A 21056-nucleotide genomic window follows, 5' to 3' on the forward strand; every position below is an offset into this window, starting at 1 on the left:
TGTTGTGCTGGTGTCTTTAGGGAAGAGTGAGTTGTGTGTCCTAATTTCAAAGCCTGCCTATTCCAAGAGTAGGGGCAGGCTGCACAATAAACCAAGGAGGCAAAGGGAATAGGAAATCTCCCTCTGTCGCCCTGTGGGTGGGAACTCAGTTGCCAGTGTGTCTGATTGTAGCACACCCTGGGGAGCTCTGCTCATGTGAATGCTACCTTAGAGCTGCCCTTAACAGCTATCCCCAGCTGTTTTCTAGGTTCAAGTGTTTCTGGCACCCTGGAAGAAATTCCTGAGACCTTGCTTACTCCATCCTATGGGTGGATGTCTTGCTATCCAGACCATGATTTCTCCTTACAAATGCAATTCTCTTTCCTGCAGGGAGATAGAGTATGTGCAGTTCCACCCAAAGGGGTGGTATAGGGTTTCTCTCACAGTAGGACAGCCTCTTTTCTTGATTACAATGACGAGAAAGTGTTTTCATTTAAATAGGAAAATGCTTGAATGGTTTTCTCATCCCTTGCCCCTCCTCTTGGCAAGCAAATGCACAGTTGGGGCACTGAGTTTATCACAGGCCAAGGGGGGAATTCTCTTAGGAGCCTCTTGTTGCAATGTTGGCAAGACATCACTGAGCAGTTCTAAAGAGCTTGGGAAGCCCCAAATTTCTCTGAATTTTCCCACTACCAGTCTTGAATGTAGTTGCCTCTTTGGGTCTGCAAACTTTGGGAGGACATCAAGGTATGTCCTTGCAGCCTCCATAGTGTGCTCATCAGCACAGGGGCAGCCCCACAGGACGGGAAGGAAAGTTGATTGGAAAGGGAAACCACCCATGTACTGATCTTTTTGTTTCCCAAAGTTATTTTTTTCCTTCACCTTTTCTCCTCCACAAAATACACTCGAGGGAAAGGCATTATTTGCTGGAATCTTTTCTGGGAGAGTGAGCTAGAGAAGCTGCGCTGCCTTTGCTGCACAGAGATTCTCAGATCCTTCAAAAGCCTCTGTCCAGCTGCCTCGCTCTCGCTGCCTCTGTGTGGTGCGGTCTGACTTCCTTCCTCTTTTGTGTGTTGTCACTACATTGTAAAATCAGGGGGAAACAATTTTCATCCCCTTACACTTCACCATTTTGGGCCAAATTAATTCTGCTACCACTTACCCAAAGAGATGCTTGCAGAATCGTGGAGGGAGGTGGTGGAGGTGAGGTGGAATTTTTCTTCTCTGTGTCTGGAAATCAAACATGGTCTGACCAAAGTCTTTTTTTTCTCTCTGTCCTCCTCACCCCCTGCGTTTTTTATCTTCTCTATTTTTATTTAGGTGTTGAAGTTAAGTGTTTACTAAATATAATTTCAAATGACAGCTTAACTTATTATTTTAACCAAAACTGTAATAGAAAAATATTTTCCCTGCATTGTTAAAATGCAACTCTATTCCCTCTCAGTTACCCACACTGTAAACAAGAATGTGTATTTGCTGCTGATATGTGGAATATATTTTTGTTAAATCAGAGAATGGTTTAAGAATTAAACTAGAAACAAGATGACGAAAAAACCCTCAGAGCTGTAATCAAACATCCATTCCAACAGCTGAAACATGTTATTACATCTTTCAGCTGATTTATCGTACCCAAAGAGATTTCATAATCATTCTCGGTATTAAAACAAGGGGAATAGAGGCACATTTCAATAACAATGATTGTTGTTTGGAGAATGCCAATCATGTCTAGGAGTGTTATTTACATCAGACAATATGTAGATATTGTGCCTCCAAGCCTGTTCCTGTTCGGTTTTGTTCTTTGGCTTACACAAATGAATGCTAAGAAATGTTGACAAGGAGGTTCAATAGCTAAATACAATAACCGGGGTCCTGCTGACTTCCTTTGGGGAGGAGAGGAATCTTTACCACGTATGTAATGCAAGCTGATGTGGAGATAAACACGGCTATAAATGTCTGAGCTCTCTTTGGTTTGAAAGGTGGGGAGAAATTGAATCCATGTACCAATTTCAATTTGTACTCACACATTAGCTATAGCTAATTCAAGAACAATTAAAAGGCAGCAATGAGAAAAGCAGATGTGGAGCAGTGGAATGTATTGCAGAGAAGCAGGCTTCACTTTGTGTTATTTTCTAACACGCAGTTTTATTTTTGCTGGAGTCTGTCACAAATCCTAAAATACCATTACAGAGTTAGCAGATGGTTCCCAAGTATTCATACCTGATAAAGCCTCCTGGGTGATCAAGCACTGAAAAATCAATATATTTTTCAACTTTCAATGGCTAGCTATTCAGTTTCATTACATCTCGCTATTCCTCCATGGCTACTGTGATATGGACACTTACTTCACCATTGCATTAAGCTCTAATCTCTGGGCCAGCTGATACAGGCAGTTAATGAATAGCTAGAGTACCACCTCGGTATGCTTCACGATTCTTCTGATCTCAGTAGGATGTTTCGAGTACTGTGATCTTGTGTTTAGTAACACCCCAGTTCTTCCCCCTCTTTTTTTTCCACACATGCACAGACACCCCTCTCCAGCTGTCACCTTGCTGAGCTTTGAAAGGAAAATGCAGTAAATACACATTTTAGCAGAAATATTTTGCTGTGACATTTGACTCTTCTAAATAAAGAATATCAGCAAGTCACAGTGAGTTGGATCCATGCCCTCTGGGTGTCCATAGGAGCCATATTCTTAAATCTATCATTTTCAATAAAGCAACAAATACAGACAGGCCTTTAAAAAGTCCTGCTTTGGTCTCCAGATTATCTACATCCCCCACAAAATAACTATGCTCTCTGACTGACTGGTAATGCTTTCCTTAAATTTTTCTTTTCCCTTCTCCTAACTTAAACTTGGAGCACGGGAAAGTTAACTAGTGGCAAACAACAAAGTGTGAGTCAGCTTTGTAATTATTACAGGTACCTGAGTATTGGTTTTTGCCATGTGTTTTGGACTTCATTGGGGTAGATTTCTAACATGGGACATCTCTTTATACTTCAATTTGCATGGAAAAGTGCAAGTTAAATGCTAGAGAATGCATAAAGTATGTGGCTGCACATGGGCACCCTCATAAACTAGCATCCTATAATTTTAAATTCTCCATTAGCATTAAATATTTCACTGAATTTTTGTATTGCAGTTTAAATGAGGTTGTTGTGAGGGTTTATTGTCATTGTTTTTACACATCAGTCCAAGCCCAGTGACACAGACCAGGCTTATTTCACATGCACCCAGGCACCATGACATCGGTAAGCCTGGGGCATGCAGAAAACCTATTGAGTCTGATTAAGGCATGTCTTAAATTTCAGACATAGGTCTTAATTCAGTCAGTGGTGGAGGAGATGAGAACTCTTTTTTGAAAATGGAAGCATAAATACAAAACACATGAATATTTCCTCTTTCTTAAATGCATGAAGGGCGAGAATGAGCCTGTGCGTGCCATGGCTGTGCAGAGAAGGTCGCTGCTAATTAGGAAGAGCCCTTTCCACCCTCAGTGTTTGTGCCAGGCAGCTCTCAGGCAGGCAGAGCCATCCCAGCTGTCCCCCAGGGACCCCTTCCTCTTGGAGCAACTAACACAGCAGCTGGAGGAGGCCAGGGCTCCACACTGGCACACGATCCACGTGCCTGAGCAGCCAGGGCTCCACGCTACTGACAGCAGCGTGCTCTCCTTTGATGGTGTCCTCTGTGATGTCTGAAAATAGGAACTTGTTGCGGTGTGTTTCATGTGTTGAATCCTGTCCAGTGAAGTGCCATGGGGCCAAACTCAGCAGGGTGTCCTATGGCTCGATTCCTTGCTTTTGCTGTGGAAAAAGTGGCTTTAGAATTTTTTTAGGTTGATGGGAATTGGTCGTCGAGGTCATTATAAATTTTTGTCTGTTCTTGATTTGGGCTGCAGACATTCAACCTGTGCTGCCTGACCGCAGGAGCCAAATAACTTTGGAGAAAAAGACCTGTGTCGTCTGCAGGCAGTTTTATTAACATCTGAAAGGCACAATTGTGCCAAGTAGGACCTGAGTCCACGCTAGAGCCCTTTCATTACCCTGCTACGCGGCTGGATTTATGCTAGTCGAAGTCCTGGCTAAAAAAGCTTTTGTACAATGATTAATTGACCTTAACAAGTTTAAGGATGCTTATTTGCACACAGTTATGAAGTGTTGCAATATGTCACAAATGAGAGCGGCTTCTATTATAAACATAATGGCATAAACAGTGAAAGCTGGTTATATTTCCTTAAAAGTTCATTGCAGGGAAATGGGGAAGCTTGAGAAGCTAAACAAATCCAGGCAATAATGGAAATGTAGCATGAAATTACTTCTGTAAACAACAGCCATTCATTATTTGAACATTTTTCATAAGAGAGTCAGCAGACGAGCATTGATGTTAAAGGGTGTGTATGGAGGGGGAGGAGGAAGCAGGGAGATTATGAATTTTGAAAGAAATCTTCCAGGGTTATACAGACAGACGTACATCTGTTAAAAAAAAAAAAAGGGGTATGTAAAGCACTGATTGATCCCTGAATATTAACAATCGATGCCATTTTCTTCATTAACTTCTGAGTGGAGCACAAAGAAAGGTATATTTGATTTAAGGGAAAGAGAAGGGAGCACTATTTAATGTTGATTTGGTGTAGTGAATAACCCCAGAGAGAAATGTAAATACCAGGCTGCAATAACATGACAGCACACTAATCATATTTACAAACGATATTAAATCTGTCCATTGTGCTTGCCTGGCTGCGGATTGGCCCGACTGTAATTGTCACTGTAACCGGCGCTGGCTTGTGGGAGAATTTAACTGCAGTGATATAAGGTGAGTGCTAGGCTTATTATTACTTTATTATTACCCGGTTTATGTTTATTAAAACAATTTGTCATGCAGAACAGGAATGGGAGAATGGGAACATTAAATCGTGCTGTACTCAACCTGAAGAAATGAGTTACAATAAAATTAATGGCAGGCAGGCCACAGCTGACACTTGTAGCCGTGTGGAGCAGCTACACACTGGTTCGTTTCATTTGCTGATCGTTTCTTGTTAGGGTCACGCCATTAAACTTACATATTGAGAACTACTGAAAATCTGAGGCAATGAAGGTAAAGTTTATGAAGCAAAAGTGGGGGTTTTTTTCTGCTGCTAATGCATTCCTTTCAATTATTACAGAAATCAGGAATGCAGATTGAAAGTTTAAATCATACTGAGTTATTAAAGACGTGTGTTGGAGTGAATGTCCTTCAATTTTACAGAGGCTTAGAGAGCTGAGAAAGAGCTGAGTTTAGGCTAAAGTGAGACCATTCTCTAAAGGCTTTGAGCAAAGAGAACAGCGAGAATAGTGGTCATGAAAGGTCTCATAACAAGTTTAATAAAAGCTGCTTTATTTTCTTTCCCTGGAACTCAAGGGGTCCTTATTTGATATCTTCAAATTTATTTCAGCCCAAATCTTCATTATTTTAAAGTAGAGGCAGGAGGCAATGACCATGGGAATAGCATTGAGCCTCTTGGAATTCAGCAAAGAGGCACAGTGACATAAACCCCTCTTGTGACACAATTACGGAAGAAATTAAAAGTGTCAGGCTCTATGTACTTTAGCTGCATAGAAGAAATCTGGCCTCCTGATGAAACATCTTTGTACATGAAAAAGTAATACCCTGCCCTTGTTTCCCATTATACAACAATGTTAAGGAGTCTTCTGGGGTGATTATTAGGGATTTGGTGAAGCACAATAAATGCTGAAGATTAAATCTGAGCACTAGCAATTAGTATTGAGGGAGGAAGAGCACTTTTTTTTTTCCCTTTTTCAAAGTATTTATTAATGAAGCTATTTAAAGAAAACCCAGCCAACTGCTGTAGTTAGGAAATGTGAACCTTTCATTTCTAGCAGTTTTATACTTGTGCAAGTCCTACAAAGTCCATGGGGTTATTCTTGATTTATAGCAGTGTGAGAAAGTAGAAGATCAGGCTGTCTCTGTGGGACCTTTTTTCCCTCATTTTCCTTTTTTTAAACTAAGATAGTCTTTTTAAGTCTTGGAGAAAGCCTTCAAAGGGTGTATTGAGCCACAGGTTCTCTGTCTGTGTCCCCAGTCACAAAGTCTGGACCATGCATCCAAGAGTTCAGCATCCAACCACTGTAACAGAACAGTGGAATGGGACCTGAACTCAGGAAAATCCAGTTTGTTGAAGTGAATGAAGATATTTAAAAGACATTCTTTTAGAAATCTGTTTTGTCCTTTTGGTTTTCCAGTAAGGGGAAGCGCAGATGTTTCTCTCAGAGAAGTAACTTCATGTTTAGCCTCAGTGGTGAAGCTGTTGCAATCAAAAAGGCCGTTCCAAACCTGAGAAAAACATATGGAACAAAAATTCCCTTGCCTTGCTTATCAATTCTTTACAAACTGATCACCTCCTTGAAATAAGAGCCACTTCTCTGAGAGCACCAGTAGGTTCATTTCTGAGGATAAAAGGAGAGACCAAAGGGCCTGGCTCACAGACTGTTTCCCTGCTGAGGTCTAGTGCAATAAGAGTAATCCACTGTGGTGGCAAGCACTCATGGTGGACCTGTGTCTGGGAAACTCCGTGGCTTTTGGAGTGGCTCCTGCCTGACTTTTTGATGCCATGCTGGATGTGCAAATAAAAGAGAAGTGGTTTTGGGAAATGGGAAAACCACTGAGGGGATAATTGTTTCTGTGACATTGGGCTCTATGGCTGGTGGCCTCCTCTGAGGGCCAAAGTGAAGATGTAAGGAGGCACAGATCTGGGGGTTTGATGCTCTAAATCTGGGCGGCCAGCAATGGTCCATACTGCCGCAGTGGGAGGGGCAGTAGGAACATGGCAGACAGCAGATACCCACACATTGCTGGCTTTAAGTCCTTTCCTGTGCCCTCGTCTACATTCATTGAAAGGAAAACACATTTTATTAAAACATTTTGACCTCTGTCCCTTTCCAAATAGGCTTTTAAATATTTCAGCAAAGCTCTGACCCAGTATTTTTAAAAGTAGGATTTTAACGTTATCTTCCATCTTAATTTGGGGGGTGGGGTTTGTAACACTCAGTAAACTTGGGGAGAAACCAGCTAGTCCTTTATCCCCTTACTTGTAAAACTCATGAACTCTGAGTAACACAGACACTGTGAGTGTCTTGCTGAATTGCTGTGCTTATTATATGTGCAAACACCCCTTTGACATGGAGGACGAGGATAAACTAGAGAATTTGGAGTCATATTTATCACTTGGATTATTAATAATAATAACATTTGGCATCTTTACAGCACTTTACATTTTCAAAATGCTGCATAAACATTAACTAAATGGTAGTTAAGTGCGCATAAATGATATTCAGAGCCATTACCCTCTACTCACTGTGGGTCTGCACTGAAACGTGTGTGCTGCTGCTTGTTGGAAAATCTTTACTGCTCATGTGAAGTATCAGTTTTTCCTGGAAGAACCAGACTGACCATTTTTCATTTTGTTTCACATGTACCCGAAGCCTTTTGTCCATATTATGGATTAATGGTCTGCAAAATTTCAGTTTATTGGGGAAAAAGAAGTTGTTGATTTTACTTACAGGAGCATAAAAACAAATAAAAATAAAGTAGAGAGCTCAGAAAGCAAAACAGTACTCCTACCCTTTTTTATTTTAATCACATCTTAGTTTGATTCTTACCATGGCCATGCATTTTATGCTCTGTTTCCTGACTCTGGGGTCTGCTTCTGCTCCACCACGTACATTTGAATGCTGGATGTTCCTAGGGCTGCATGCCATGGACCAATCCAGCCATTCAGAGCCACCTGATGTACTTGTGCCTGTCTCAGTATTGCCAAAAGAGGTTCTACTTGTTGTCCATTGAATAGGGACTGTTCAGGATCTTTCATGACCCATTGTTTTCAAAGAAAATATCTGTAGTTGCCTTATCCCTCCCCCCAGTTTGAAACTTTCTTTTGTGTAGCCACACTAGTTTGTATTGCAATAATGCTTTCCGTTTTTATGGCTTTGGTGCCTTTCTGCCATTTCAGTAAAACAGAAAGTGGGGAAGATTTTAGGAGCATCCTGCATGCCTCTCAGTAGTTATGGCAAGTCCGTGCCTGAAAACAATTTACTGTATAACCCCAACAGAGAGGAGCAGAAATCAAGGGAAATGTCAAACAGCAGCTTTCAGGCTGTGTTGCATCAACGTAATCCAGGAGCAAGCAAATAATTCCACTGTCAGTTAATTAAAAGTTTTAATATCTTACGTCTTTGACCTTGTTCTTTAGCTGAACACATAAAAGCAAAATGTGTTGCTACCTTAATCTCACTTTGTGTCATTGACCTCTGATGAGAGAATCCTCCTGGTACCTCTGACGTGTCATTGAAGCGAAAGGAAGGGCTGTGCAGACTGCTTGCTCCTATCTTCTGCACGGAGCCTACCTTGACAAAGTTCCTCTTGCTATCTTTAGTCTTCTCCCTGGAGCATCTGACACACCAGGACAAGAGGGATCTCAGCCCCACAGCTTCATTTGGGCCTGTTAACTGTAACTACTGATGTCGTTTACAAGGATAAACCCTTAAAGCCAGGCCAAGGTAGACAAAGAAAGAACACTGGAGTAATTCCCTTTGGACAGCAGAGATTGGTGTTCAAGTTATTGAAAATCTGTGTAACTCATTTTCTCTTTTGTCATACTTAAAAAATCCATGAAGTTTGGCTGAGTGCAAACAATAAGCTTTTATAGTTGCTGCCCTTGTTCATAAATGTGTAATCTTCTGGGACCATCAGAAAAGCTTTGGTACAGCAAATTAAAAGTCTCTAAACTTTCCTGTGTCTCCTTGGACGTTTTGTAGACCTGCAAATATCAAGCAGTAATCAATATAATGCCTCTCTAATAGTTTAAGGCAAACTGGAAGCTCCCAAGTCAGAGAGCACAGGGCAGCTTTCTCATGGCTAGACGTTGCTCCTGCCAGGGTCACAGAGCAACAGTGTCCCTTGACTGGCACAGGGAAATCAGGAGGGGCCAGCTGGATACAGCTCCATGCACTCTTTTCCAAGGCTCTCAAGTACTTTCTGTCCCACCATCAACTCCCTCATTTTGGCAGCACTGTCAGGGAGCTGTGCCCCAAGTCCACACTGCTCTGTGGGTCACAGTGTTTTGTGATCTCCTGTTCCCTTCATGTGTCCCTGTGTGCACTTTTCCCTAACGAGCCAATTATATTGCAGCCAGCAGGGTGAGTTGCATATTCCCTCTCTCCTTATTGTTTTAGCACAGTTTAACAATACTCTCTTACTACATTCTTTATTTTATCTCTGAGAGAACTGTGTTATTTTTATTTGTGGCAAGGCATATGGTATTCAATTACAGAGCATTTGCTCTTTCATATCTTGTCAGTGAATAACCTTATCAGTTTAACAGCTTCAGTGAGGAATATTCAGCACGGGCCAGAGAGGGTGAGAATTACGGGTGTGTTTTTTGCCTATTGCCAAATATTTGCATTCTCTCCCCACTTAGTGAGGATTATGCCTGAGTCAAAAATTACTTTGCACCCACTGGAATCAGCAGCTGTGGGGTTGGGCGGGCTGGCTGAAAGTTTGGTGTTTTCTACCACTGCCCAGGTCCTCTCTCATTATTAGAGTCACCACTGCTCCCTGTGAGTGGAGAATGGATTCCTGCAGTGCTCATGCAAACTGGACGTATGCAGCAATTCAGGTGGGCAGTGCTGCTGACTGGGTGCCCAGCTATGCTGATGAAGCACCTAAAGATGCAGCAAGCCAGCTGGACCAGTGTCCAACTGTGTTTTAGCTGCAGAAACAGCTTGGGCAAATGGTACCCATGTGCTTCTGATCCTTGGGTGCTTGCTGGGGCTGGGTGGCAACCTGGCACCTGCTCATTTACGGAGCCAAATGGCCCAATGCTTTGCTGAGATGATGGGAAAATGGAGGCAAGTTTTGTCTGCAAAAAATTTCCTGTAACTTCTAGTCCATTTCTAATGGCTGCTTATTTTTATAATAAGGAGTGCTCTTTTCTCTAGCGTGGCCTGTCCCAAAGCCCATTTACATCAACATTAAAGCTTGCCACTGACCTAAGTGGCCTTTGGATCAGGCCCATAGCCTCCTTATCTTCTTCCATATTACTGGCACACCTTTACCTTAGGTCTTGATTTCTGTGGAGCTCTTTAGGTCAAGCTCTATCTCATTGATGTGCCTGGGCTTAAATTGATTCAGAGAGAAACTGACTGTTCTTCTAAAGAGGTGGTCATTTTTCTTAAGCGGCTTCTATTTTTAGATAAAACTCCTTGAGGCAGCAGGCAGCCTTGGTGCCTGGCTGGCAGGAGTTGCAGTGTGCTATGTGACAAATGCCTTTGGGGCACACCCCATGGCAGCTGGAATTGTACCCAAGGATGCCCCACCACTTCCATCAGCAGGTTGGCATCATGAAAAACAGCAGATTTTTCATTCTAGAATTGAAGAAAGAAAGAACAGGGTCCAATCTTAAATTAAGTTTTCAGTTGGGTAGGTCCTAATAATGTTGTCTGTCTTCCTGAAAATCTTAGCAGGGCATATCTTTTGTTTCCAACGGAGACTTTGTTGCTTGAATGGAAAATTTAGGTGGGTTGTCTTAAACACTCTGTGTAGTTAAAAAAATTGGTTTAACTGTTTGGGCAGATTTCTTTAGCATCTTTTGGGGACCCTGTGTGCCCAGCTTCTGGAATCTCAAGCAGGCCCTCTTCCAGGGGTGAACTCAACAGAAAAAAGTATTGCAATTCATTTCTTCCCTTCTTATCTCTTCTGGCTTCTCCCTTTTTTTTTCCCTGCAAGCACTGTTGGGTGTGGAAGCACTCAGTTGAGTGCAATACAGATACAGGTGATGAGAAAGTCACCTAGTCACAAAAAATATTTTATAGTGCAAAATCTAGACCTAATTCTCCTTGCACTATCCCTGTGCTGTGAGGCAGATATAGGGTCAGGGGCAGGTGATATGCTCCCATGGTAGGAAATGAGAGGGATGTTTGATTCTCAAAGGCCAACTCATTTAAAATTGAGAAACTGTTGGACTCATTGCTTATGGCAGAGTTATAATTTGCTTCGCTTTTTCTGAAAGCCAATAATTTCTCTGGCGTCAGGGAGGATCAAACACCTGTATTCACAACCATGCATAAGAAATGCAATATTTTATTCTTTGGCCAAAACCCAGAGGACTCTAATGGGGGCTAAGGAGTAACATCCGCTTGAGGCCAACCCTTCAATAGATGTCCACAGCAACATTTCATGTCCAAATCATTTGCTACTGGCCATTGGCAGACAAAAGAGACCTGCCTCTATGCTGAGCAAGAGTCCCCCTTTTTTTTTAATTGCTTATTAAATTAGTCTAAATAAAGAAGCATCAAAGAAAAACCAGTAGAGTGAACACTAATGCTGGTGACAGGTTTCTGTCAGTAGCTGACCTTGTGAGATGGAGTCACAGCTCAAAGTGCCTGTATGATACCAATGAGTTGGGGCTGTTTAGTTGGGCACTGCCATCACTTGATTATTCTGTGAGAAATTTCAGAAATACAGTTGCTTTATGAGCCCGACTTCTATGATGATAAATTTCCAAAAGCAAAAATGTGAATTTAAATTATTCGTATTCATGTGAGCGTGGTAGAGATTTTTGGAATTGCTGCGGCAAGCTATGGATGATGCATGAAATGAAAAAATCCCTGCCCAGTGCACAAGGAATACAAAAAGGGTTCTGCAGCCAGCACTGTGCTGCACGGTGCTACGGGTTGTGTGCTCTCTGGGAGAGGGGTTTGTATTTTTTGAAAAGCACCCAGCCTTCAGCACATGCACAAAAGTAAACAAAAGACAGAATGAAAGAAAAAAAGAAAAGAGAAATATCTCCTGACACCCAGGAGCACCTACAGTGTAAGACTGGTGCCTTGTTTCCTACATCTGCCTTTCCAGCACCCCACAGCTGCCAAGTTCTGCACATGTGGGGCAGAGTCTCCTTTCCTGAGGTCAGCTGTTCATAAATACATATCTTTGTGTTGCAAAAAGAATGGGGCAAAACCTCTCCCAAATCTGTCTTGTGTATTTCTCCCTGGCCCAAGGACGACATGAGACAAATAGAAAAAAAACCTGTTATATGGGGTAACATGATCACATCTTCAGTGCCTCACATGAAATAGTGTCTCATTTGCTTCTTCTCTGAAGATGATCATGTAAAACAGTGGATATCAAAAAAAACATGAAAAAGTACCTGCAGATAATTTTTTCTAAATTTAATTCTAGCATTAGGATTTTCCCAGACTTCTAGTCTGCAGGAAACTGGAGTGATTGTTCTTTCTGGGACTACACTCAGCATTACTGTGTTCCGGATCTGAATCTTCGGTCACTTATTTAAATGATTGAACTTCTAAGTTAAATAGATGATATCTGCAAACACTGAATGTGATCTGACTTTATCTTCCAAATTTAACATGTTTTCTAATTGTCTAATGAACTCTTATACATGTGCATGCACTCTTACCCGAATACTAGTATGTATAATATATCCTTAAATAATTCCAGTCTGTTAAAGCATCTTCTGAAGTTCTTTATATCTCTGCTGCATTGTGCTTATCTGGTAATTTTTACACAATCTTAAGACATCTGTGTTTTCTGGTTCAGGCAGACCCTATATGGGCCTTCCCATCCCACAGCTTCATATCTTACTGTTCTGTATAGGAACAGTGGGACCAAATGGTCATTTTAACCCCCTTCCAACTGGATTCTACTCTGCCCTATTTTAGTGTGTGGCCACCATGACATCAAATAACACTTATATTTTGCCTTTAGTGCTGGGCACTGGATACAAATGATGTGTGTGGTGTTTGCTCTCTGTTCCTGAACTTCAATGTGTGTTTTCAGAACGTGCTAATTCATTTCTAATCTTGCAATGCAGTTTGTTGAAAGCCTCCTGCTGTGTAAATAGATTAAGACATCTGACCAAACCCTCTGTTTTATCTTAACCTTTGCCTTCACTATACCTTTGCTTTCCAGTATTCTGTTTATTAAAATAGTTTTGGGCTCTTTTTTCCCCCCCTCCTCTTGTACACTGTGCCTAGGATGACTAGGATTTAGGAAGGGTCACTGCCTTCTCAACATTCACACCCCTTTGCTGAACACGTGTGTGAGTGCTTCCACACTTAGTGCAAACTGGTTATTTCTCAGCTAAGAACAAAAAGTATTAACAGACCTCATTTGTGTTTTGATGGACATTAATGGAAGTATCATCCTAGTCTTAAAACCTGAGGTTTCTCCATATCTTGAGCTAGAGGGATACAATTGAGATTTTAATGAATAGAAAAAACCACAGTAAGTGTTAGAAACACAAGAGTGTAGTCAGGCTGAAGTCCGTGAGCAGTAGCAAGCAGCTACCCATGTATTACATTTATAATTGATTGCACATTGTTCTTTTACTGCTTGCTAATGTTTTCCTTTAGAAAAAACCCCAGATTTTACTAATTCTGCAAATGTTCATGCCCTTTCCCACAACTTTGCTTTGACCTGTCTTTTATATCACAATGTTCTGTCTGTCTTAGTCCATCTGCCTAAGCTTCCTATCTGTGTGGATCAAGTGCACTTCTCTGATTAATGATGCTGTCTGGCAATTGGTTTTATAGCCTGTTCTGGCACAGCATGCAGTTATGTGGTTCTATTAGCCCATGTAAAAGGTTTCTGAAGCTGCTACAGCAAGGGAGCCAGAGCACCAGGTCAAAAACACCACCTCATTCCTATTGCACCGTGATCTACCAAGTCTGCCAACTTTAGACAACTTCTTTCCTTTTGCTGAAGACTCACAGCTTATGTTTTTCTGTTGGCATTTCAGGGTGAGGTTTCCTATCAGTGTGTGTTGAGTCGTATTTCCTTGGGAATCAGCCTGCTGGGAATGGATGCTTCATGGACAGAGAGACTTGCTTGAGATCCTTGGGGCTGGAAGTACTGGGGAAGGTGCTGCACTCACCTGAGCTGGCCCTTGGTGGGTGGTGGCACCGAGCACCTCTCTGATGTCTCCGGGATGAGATGGTGCAGTGCTGTGCCACACTTATGGCTTGTTTGGAGAGGTGGGCTCCAGCTCTGATGGCAGATCCTACACTTTCTCTGCTGTGGCCAGGTCCTACTAGCTGTGTCCAGATTTGAAGTGCTCACCTGGGCTAATTTGCTTCATGTTTGCTTGTGGTCTGTCACGTTACTTCTGGTCGTGTGACACAAGGCAGGGCTCTATCGTGTGGCACCACCAGTGTCTGTTGGCTCTGTGGCTGCTGCCTTCCTTCACATCCCTGTAAAAGCTTTCTTTCCTCTCTTGGCACCATCCAGAGTGTGGCCCCAGCGCTGCTGCTGGCAAAGCAGCCACGCCACAGCAGCATCAGGTACCGTGGTTGCATGGGTCTCCCCAACAAATGTGTCCCTATATTCATTAGCCTCTCTGTCCTGTAACTGCTTCCTTATAGAGGGAAAAATATCCCCTGGAGGTGTCTTGGACCCATTTTCTGTAGGAGTAAGTTGTCTGAAGCTCTGCCCACCATGTGTGTCTCAGCATGGTTTGCATTGTGCTCTTAAAGCTCTCAGAGCTCTTGAGGATTATTTAGGAGAGCAGCCATCTCATAGCAATGCATTTTTATAGGCTGATGGAAACCCCAGCCATGAAATAGTTAATTAAAAAGCCTCCAATTAGAAAGTGAATATATTTTGCAAAAAAAAGTTACATTTGCTCTTCTCAGTGAGAGGAAAAAAAAAATAAGCAATTCAAATAATTTTGAAGTTCCATTCCTTCATTCATTAGGAGACTTAGCTTGCAAAATCCTAATTAAAAAGAACATTTTGTGTTAATGAAAATGTTCTAATTTTTTACTTTAAGAAGTCAGTTAATTTTTTTCCATAGCATCTGGGAAAAAGAGGTCTCCTTAATGGCTTTGTTCAAGTTTATATTATTTGATTGCAAAATTTGTGAGACAAAAGAGAGCTAAACTCATTCTGTGGTGCCCTCCAGTTAACTGTTCAGTTGAAAAATGACCTTCATAACTAAGTCCCTTGCCTTTTCATCGATATCAAGGAGTTACAACTCTAACCTACAGTTGAGGAGGTGGCTCCAGTCTGGTAAACCATCAGAAATTGCATGAGCACCCCGTGGAGTGTAGATATTTATAGATATCTAAGAGGACTAGAGATAACTAAATAATTTGAATCTGAATTCTCAAACAGCCTAGGGCTTTTCTGCTGGCTTTCTAGTCCAGCATCCTCTTTGCATGACTTTCAGTCATTAAAAGCAGAGGTTTATTTCAGTACCTAATAATTCTGCATCAGACACAATAATACTGCGAGTCAGAGATCACAGGAGGTGCACACAGGTTCCTACTATGGTACAACAGTGAGAAAGACAGCACTTTTTAGATGTCTTTAAATCAGCTGCACTATATATGAGGTTATGTTAACTGTGAAACACATTCATATATGCAGCCTTGAGATTCAATGTGGAGCTCTCTGCTGGTGTAAATCAGGGTGACTGTAAGTCAGTCGTGCTGAGCTGAGATATGCTCACAGAGAGCCCGACCATTAAGGAATTTTGCACCTTTGGTTTTGTTGCCTTCACTTTGCCACTTAATCTATCTCTGTTGGGGTGGATTTTAATATTCCAAATCTCTTCATAGGCAGAAATCGCTATAAAAATCTTTACATTCTCACAGAAGTACAGATCTGGAGTGTTAAAATATTTTGGACTTGCTCCAAGGACTGGAAAAATATTTATTGGAGTATCAGGGAATCACAGAAGCGCATAGGTTGGAAGGGTCCTCCAGAGGTTGTACAGTCTTCCCTCCCAGCTGGAGCACGTCTGGTGAGAGCAGGTTCTTCAGAGCCATGTCCAGTGGGGCTGGAGACATGTCACTGTCTCCAAGGACAGGCACTCCACAGCACCTCTGCACCACCTGCTCCCGTGGTTTCCACCTCGACAGTGACAAAGCTTTTCCGAATAGCCAGTCGGATTTTCCCAAGTTGTAGCTTGTGTCCATAGCCCCTTGCATCATCTCTGTGCAGTGTCAAGGAGAGTCTGACTCCATGTTTTTGTACCATCTTGTTAGGTTGCAGTAGAGAAATGGCAATCTCTGTTTCACTTTCTCCTCTTTGAAGCCAGCAAACCCAACTGCTTCAGCTGCCCCTCACCTTACATTCTCCCAGCTCTCCAGTCATCCTGGTGGCCTCTGCTTTACTTGCTCCAATAAGTCAGGGTCTTTATTTTCAGTGCAGTGGAGCCCAGGACTGGGCACCAGGCTCCAGGTACAGCCTTGACTGTGCTGAATGAGAGAGGAGTCATCACCTCCCTGGTCCTACTGGCTACATCCCTGCAGACACAGGCCAGTGCAGAGCTGGCTGCAAGTGCAACCCTGTGGGCCACCAGCTGTGTTGGCTGTGAGGGACACTGCTCACTCTGCTCTGTGGGCTGCCCACCAGGCCTTCAGCTAATTTTTCTGAAAAGTGTATTGATTTCTATCCCTTTGGCCCCTAGCCTGCACTGGTGCATGGTCTTCCTCCATCCCAGCTCCCAAGGAATACTTGGGGTTTGGTATTGATCCCAGTAAACTGTATCTCCTACTTTGAACTAAGAGCTACTGGAGGTGCTTATACCAAGGAGAAGCAAAAACCTCCTCTTCAGCCCTTTCTGTCAGTGTTGAGGATCTGCTAATATTTAAAAGTGAGCACGTTTCTGCCATACTTTCTGCTTATTATTTGCTTTATCCTGATACTTTAGTGGTCAGCTTTCACCCATACCACTGCCTGTAAAAATGAAGTGCTGCACTGGCACCCTCAGATTTTCAAGCAGAACACGCACATCAAGCTGTGGGCCAGAGCAATACATCTGCAGATCAGCCTTCAGATGCAAAGTGTCAGGAAGGCACTGGAGACTCCTCTCCATCGACCTACACGGGAAAGAATTACACTATAAAGCTGAGGCTCATTTAAAGTAATGATCAAATCTGAGGAAATGGCAATCTGTATGCAGACACTCCACAAGCTGAAAAAGAAGCGAAATTCATGGGTGAATTATTTGCTGCCAATTATTCTCTCAGCTCTAATATTGAGTTTTAAATATTTAGTTAGATCCACTTCCAACCTAGAATTTCGGTTTTCATTTACCATCATGAGTGACTATATATATGTATGTGTATATGACATACATTATTTCATTACACCTCCTTTGGCTGACTTGAATAGTAACGTGAATGACCTGCCCCCTTTTTGGTAGGTTTTTGGACAAGGTGTAAGAGTTTTCTCAGTGGGTTTTGGTAGTTGTCTGAGTACCTCTTTGATCTGAAAGTGACCCTGCCGTGTTGAAATGTGGGCTTGGCTAACTTCGTGGCAGGACTCTTGGAGAATTACAAGATGGCTGTAAAGATGCACTAACCCTTTTCAGGGCCTAAATTAAGCTTTAAATCAAAGCTAACTAGAATGCCACCAAAGCTTTTCCATTAAGACTGGCTTACACACCCTTGCACTGTGATGCACAGAAAACATCATAAATTTTGAACCCAGACTGAAACCCTGAAGCTCTTGTCTTTACTTTCAAAGTTTGCGAAATGCTTCTTCACCACCAGTGAGCAATCCAGTGTTTGTGTGAATTGCTTTTTGAGTGTGAAGGCAGACGCTGACCTAGAAGGCAGTTGGCACTGGACAATTATCACCAGAAACTGAATCTCAGTCCTAGTCCAGCATTTTAGTTATTGGTGTGCAGGAAGTGCCATCATTTTAAGGCAAAAAACCCTGCAAGCATTCAAGGGGTCACTTTCTGTTAGAATAAGCTCTTCTTTGTGATTGACGCACACAGAGCGTGTCACCTTGAGGACAGGCCATCACTGCCTGCTTCCTTATATAACAATTTATGTATTGTTGTACTTAAAAGCAAGGACTTCTGTGGTTTGTAAACCAAATATGTGGGAAAAAAATTTTTTTCTTTAGCCTCTTTTATTCTTCACTGAAGGTAGTGAGTGGTGTGGAGCTTCATAAGAAATGAAGTGAGACCAATCTTTCTCCTGAACATAAAGGTTCTACACCCAGAGGGTGGCTGGGCACTGGAACAGGCTTCCCCAGGGCAGTGGCCACAGCACCAAGCCTGACACAGCCCAAGAACATTTGGACAGTGCTCTCAGGCCCATGGTGTGACTCTTGGGGTGTCCTCTGCAGGGCCAGGAGCTGGACTTTGATCCTTGTGAGTCCCTTGCAACTCTGCTTATTCTGTGATTCTGTGATAAGATCTGCTTAGTCATAAACGAGCACTTGAGCAGGGTGGGAGAAGGGAGGAAGGTTTACAGTTATTAGCAGCCTGGGGCAGCGTCTGCATGTGAACTTTGGCACCAGATCACAGTGGCCTGGTCAAGGAGCGGAGAGAAGAGACAGAGCTGGTGTTTGCAAGGGAAGGGAGAGGGATTCAGCCAGGTCCCTAAGCTAGGTGGGGGAGGATGGGGCAGCACATCTGAGCTCCCTGCTCCCAGAGGACAAGGGGGCCTGACTCACTTGTGAAAATGCTTATCAATAACTGCTCAGGCTGAGTTTTGATGCAGAATTTCCCGGAGCTCCGCGCGCTCCCGTTCAGAAACGTGGGTGTTACAGCATCATTGTGAAATACCATGGTGAAACAGTCCATCAGACTGCCAAAGTTTGGCTTTAAAGCTAGGGCAGGAGAGGAAAGGATTGCTAACGCTCCAAGGAACAGCTTGTCAGCTTGAGGGCCTTGTGTGTGCCAGCTGGATTCCAGTTCAAGTCTGGATTTGATCCACTAATGAAACATCATCCTCCAAAAACTACTGGCTGAAGGTGGCAGACCTCTGGAGACCTGCAGGGTTGATTGGAAAGTTGACTCTCTCTTAACCATATGCTCGTGTGTGTGTCAGTTATGAAAATGAGTCAGATTTTCAAGTTTTCAATTAAAAAAGAAAATCATTAGGAAAAGCATTGGCAAAATAGCTGCAATTTTCCCTCCCCATTGCCATCCCCTTAGTGTAATGGAAACAGTTCTGTTGATCTGAATGGGCTCTAGGGTTTTAATCCCATCTTGGCTTTGCCAAGGCCAATGCATAGCCCCCTGTGGCTCCTGCCTTTAGTGAAATGTTTCAGAGTGGAAGAATGTGGCATTTTAAGAAAAAAAGCTGATGGAATCTATGAATTTTCTGAAAAGTCTGGGGTCAGTTCCTATGTGATGACAGTTCTGGGCTGAAGCAGACAAAATACTTTTGCCTTCCAGCTGGGGGGAAAGAAGGATTTCCATTGAAGAGACATAGCTCAAAATCCATTACTTTGTCCCTAACGTAATACAGAAGTGTATCTCAGCAGCAAGCTGGTTTCTGAGCTAGGGAATAGAGGAAGAGTTTTACCCTGGAACTCACGGGGCAGTGAGACTGTGCATTAGGTAGCCTCCAGAAGATCCCTTCTACAGCAGACTTGTAAATGGATGCCCCCTTTCTGCCCTCAGTTCTCCACCCTTCGCTCATATAAATATTTAAGTAATTTTTTTTTCAGAGCTCTGGGAAACCTCTATCAATTGCCTCTATCAGAACCTGCTGTATTAGCTGAGAAACTTTCTACCATTATAGCAGCTTTTCACCACTTTCTATTTCATTAGCATTCATTTTCTTTAGATATATGACAGACTACCCACTGGAAATGTAGGCATCTGGGAACATAAAGCTAAAAGCTGAGGTTTGCTTCAGTGCTTGCCAGCCCACAGAATTTTATTACCTAACCTACCTTTACCTAAATCACAGAAAAATGACAAACCTTTTGATGCATGTAAAAAAAACCCTGAAACAGAGTTAAACTGCAAGCTTGACTGATGCAAACTGACATAAAGCATCACAATGGCGCGCATCGGAGACAGATGTTTTCTCCAACTCCAGCTTAGTTGTGTTTTTGCAGAGTGCACTACTGATTGGTTAAACATAGCTCTTGTAAAAAGATTTGGGGCTGGAGTTCAAGCTCAAATCTCCACGAGTAATCAGCGAGCTGATGGCACTATTCTCACAGGTGGAAATGGGGAATGCAAATTTTAGGAGCAGCACATCTGTTCTCTCGGCTAATCGGGTATGAGTTCTACAGGAATGACCGCATTAGCAACTTTGGTGTCATAACTGGAGGGACACAAATCAACAGGGCTGTGTGTGCTAATGTTGAGGAATTTGGAAATCTGAGCTGCAGATTCACACAGACCTGGCTTCTGTTCATGGAAGGTCTGTTACAAGGTTTCAGCGCCAAAAGGTTTCCCAGATGAAGGACTGGCGAAAGGCAGACCTGGCCTCACTGTCAGATAACACAAAGAGTTTTGGTGTGGCTTTGGTAGAAATTGGTCCAAGCAAGAGTGAGATACATTCCTATAGCTGAGTGACTCAAGTGGCTCTAGCTTCCTGTGCAAGAAATCCCCATGAAAGGAAGTGAAGTCACTAGGTCATTGGTCAATTTTTAGAAAAGAATCACACAGACTGCTTTTGTTCATGCTGTTTGTCCAAAAAATCAGCAGTTTGGGGAATTTCTGTGTTAACATCTTGTTATTTAAGCAGGCAAGGGACAAGAAGCAACATAGCAGAGTGACTGATCCCAAATCACTGTCAGTAAGGTTGAGATTTCAAGCTTGCTGGCTAGATAGGTGAAATGGCCTGTCCCCATGCTGCTCCATTAGTAGAAATACATGGACATCGTTTGTGGTCAGTTGTCAGCTCTTTTGGTTTTCTTTCTCTTACACAAACCCAGATGGGAAACAAAAGTAGAAGTTGCACAGTCTCATGTTAACCTTAAGTCTTCTGTTCTGTGACATGTTACAGGCTGTCAAGCAGGTGTCATCAGCTGTGCACCCTGGACACTCCCCCTGACACACTGGTGGAAATTGCAGAGCCTGAATGCAAACACTTCAGAAACCCTCTGAGATGTCAGTCTTGGATGCTTTTTGTTTTTGTCACCTTGCCCTGATGAAGTACAGGGACAATCTAAGTGTAGTGTCTGGTATCAGCCCCTTAGGACAAAAACCCCTCATCCCACACTGTATCTAAAACAAGCCTATGCAAAGTTATTAACCCAAAAGCTGGCAATTTGTCAATGGTTTAATACACCTGGAGTGATG

General features: G+C 42.7%; 1 long non-coding RNA gene across 1 annotated transcript in view; it reads left to right on the forward strand.

Annotated features, from left to right (window-relative positions):
- Nucleotides 1–21056, forward strand: part of LOC138111290 (uncharacterized) — a 204176-nt gene extending 183120 nt beyond the window's left edge. Inside the window, exon 4 of the long non-coding RNA XR_011151309.1 lies at nucleotides 20761–21056. This is a non-coding gene — a long non-coding RNA (uncharacterized lncRNA). The remainder of the gene's footprint in view (nucleotides 1–20760) is intronic.

This window comes from Aphelocoma coerulescens, chromosome 5, assembly GCF_041296385.1.
Source record: "Aphelocoma coerulescens isolate FSJ_1873_10779 chromosome 5, UR_Acoe_1.0, whole genome shotgun sequence".
NCBI classification, from domain to species: Eukaryota; Metazoa; Chordata; class Aves; order Passeriformes; family Corvidae; genus Aphelocoma; species Aphelocoma coerulescens.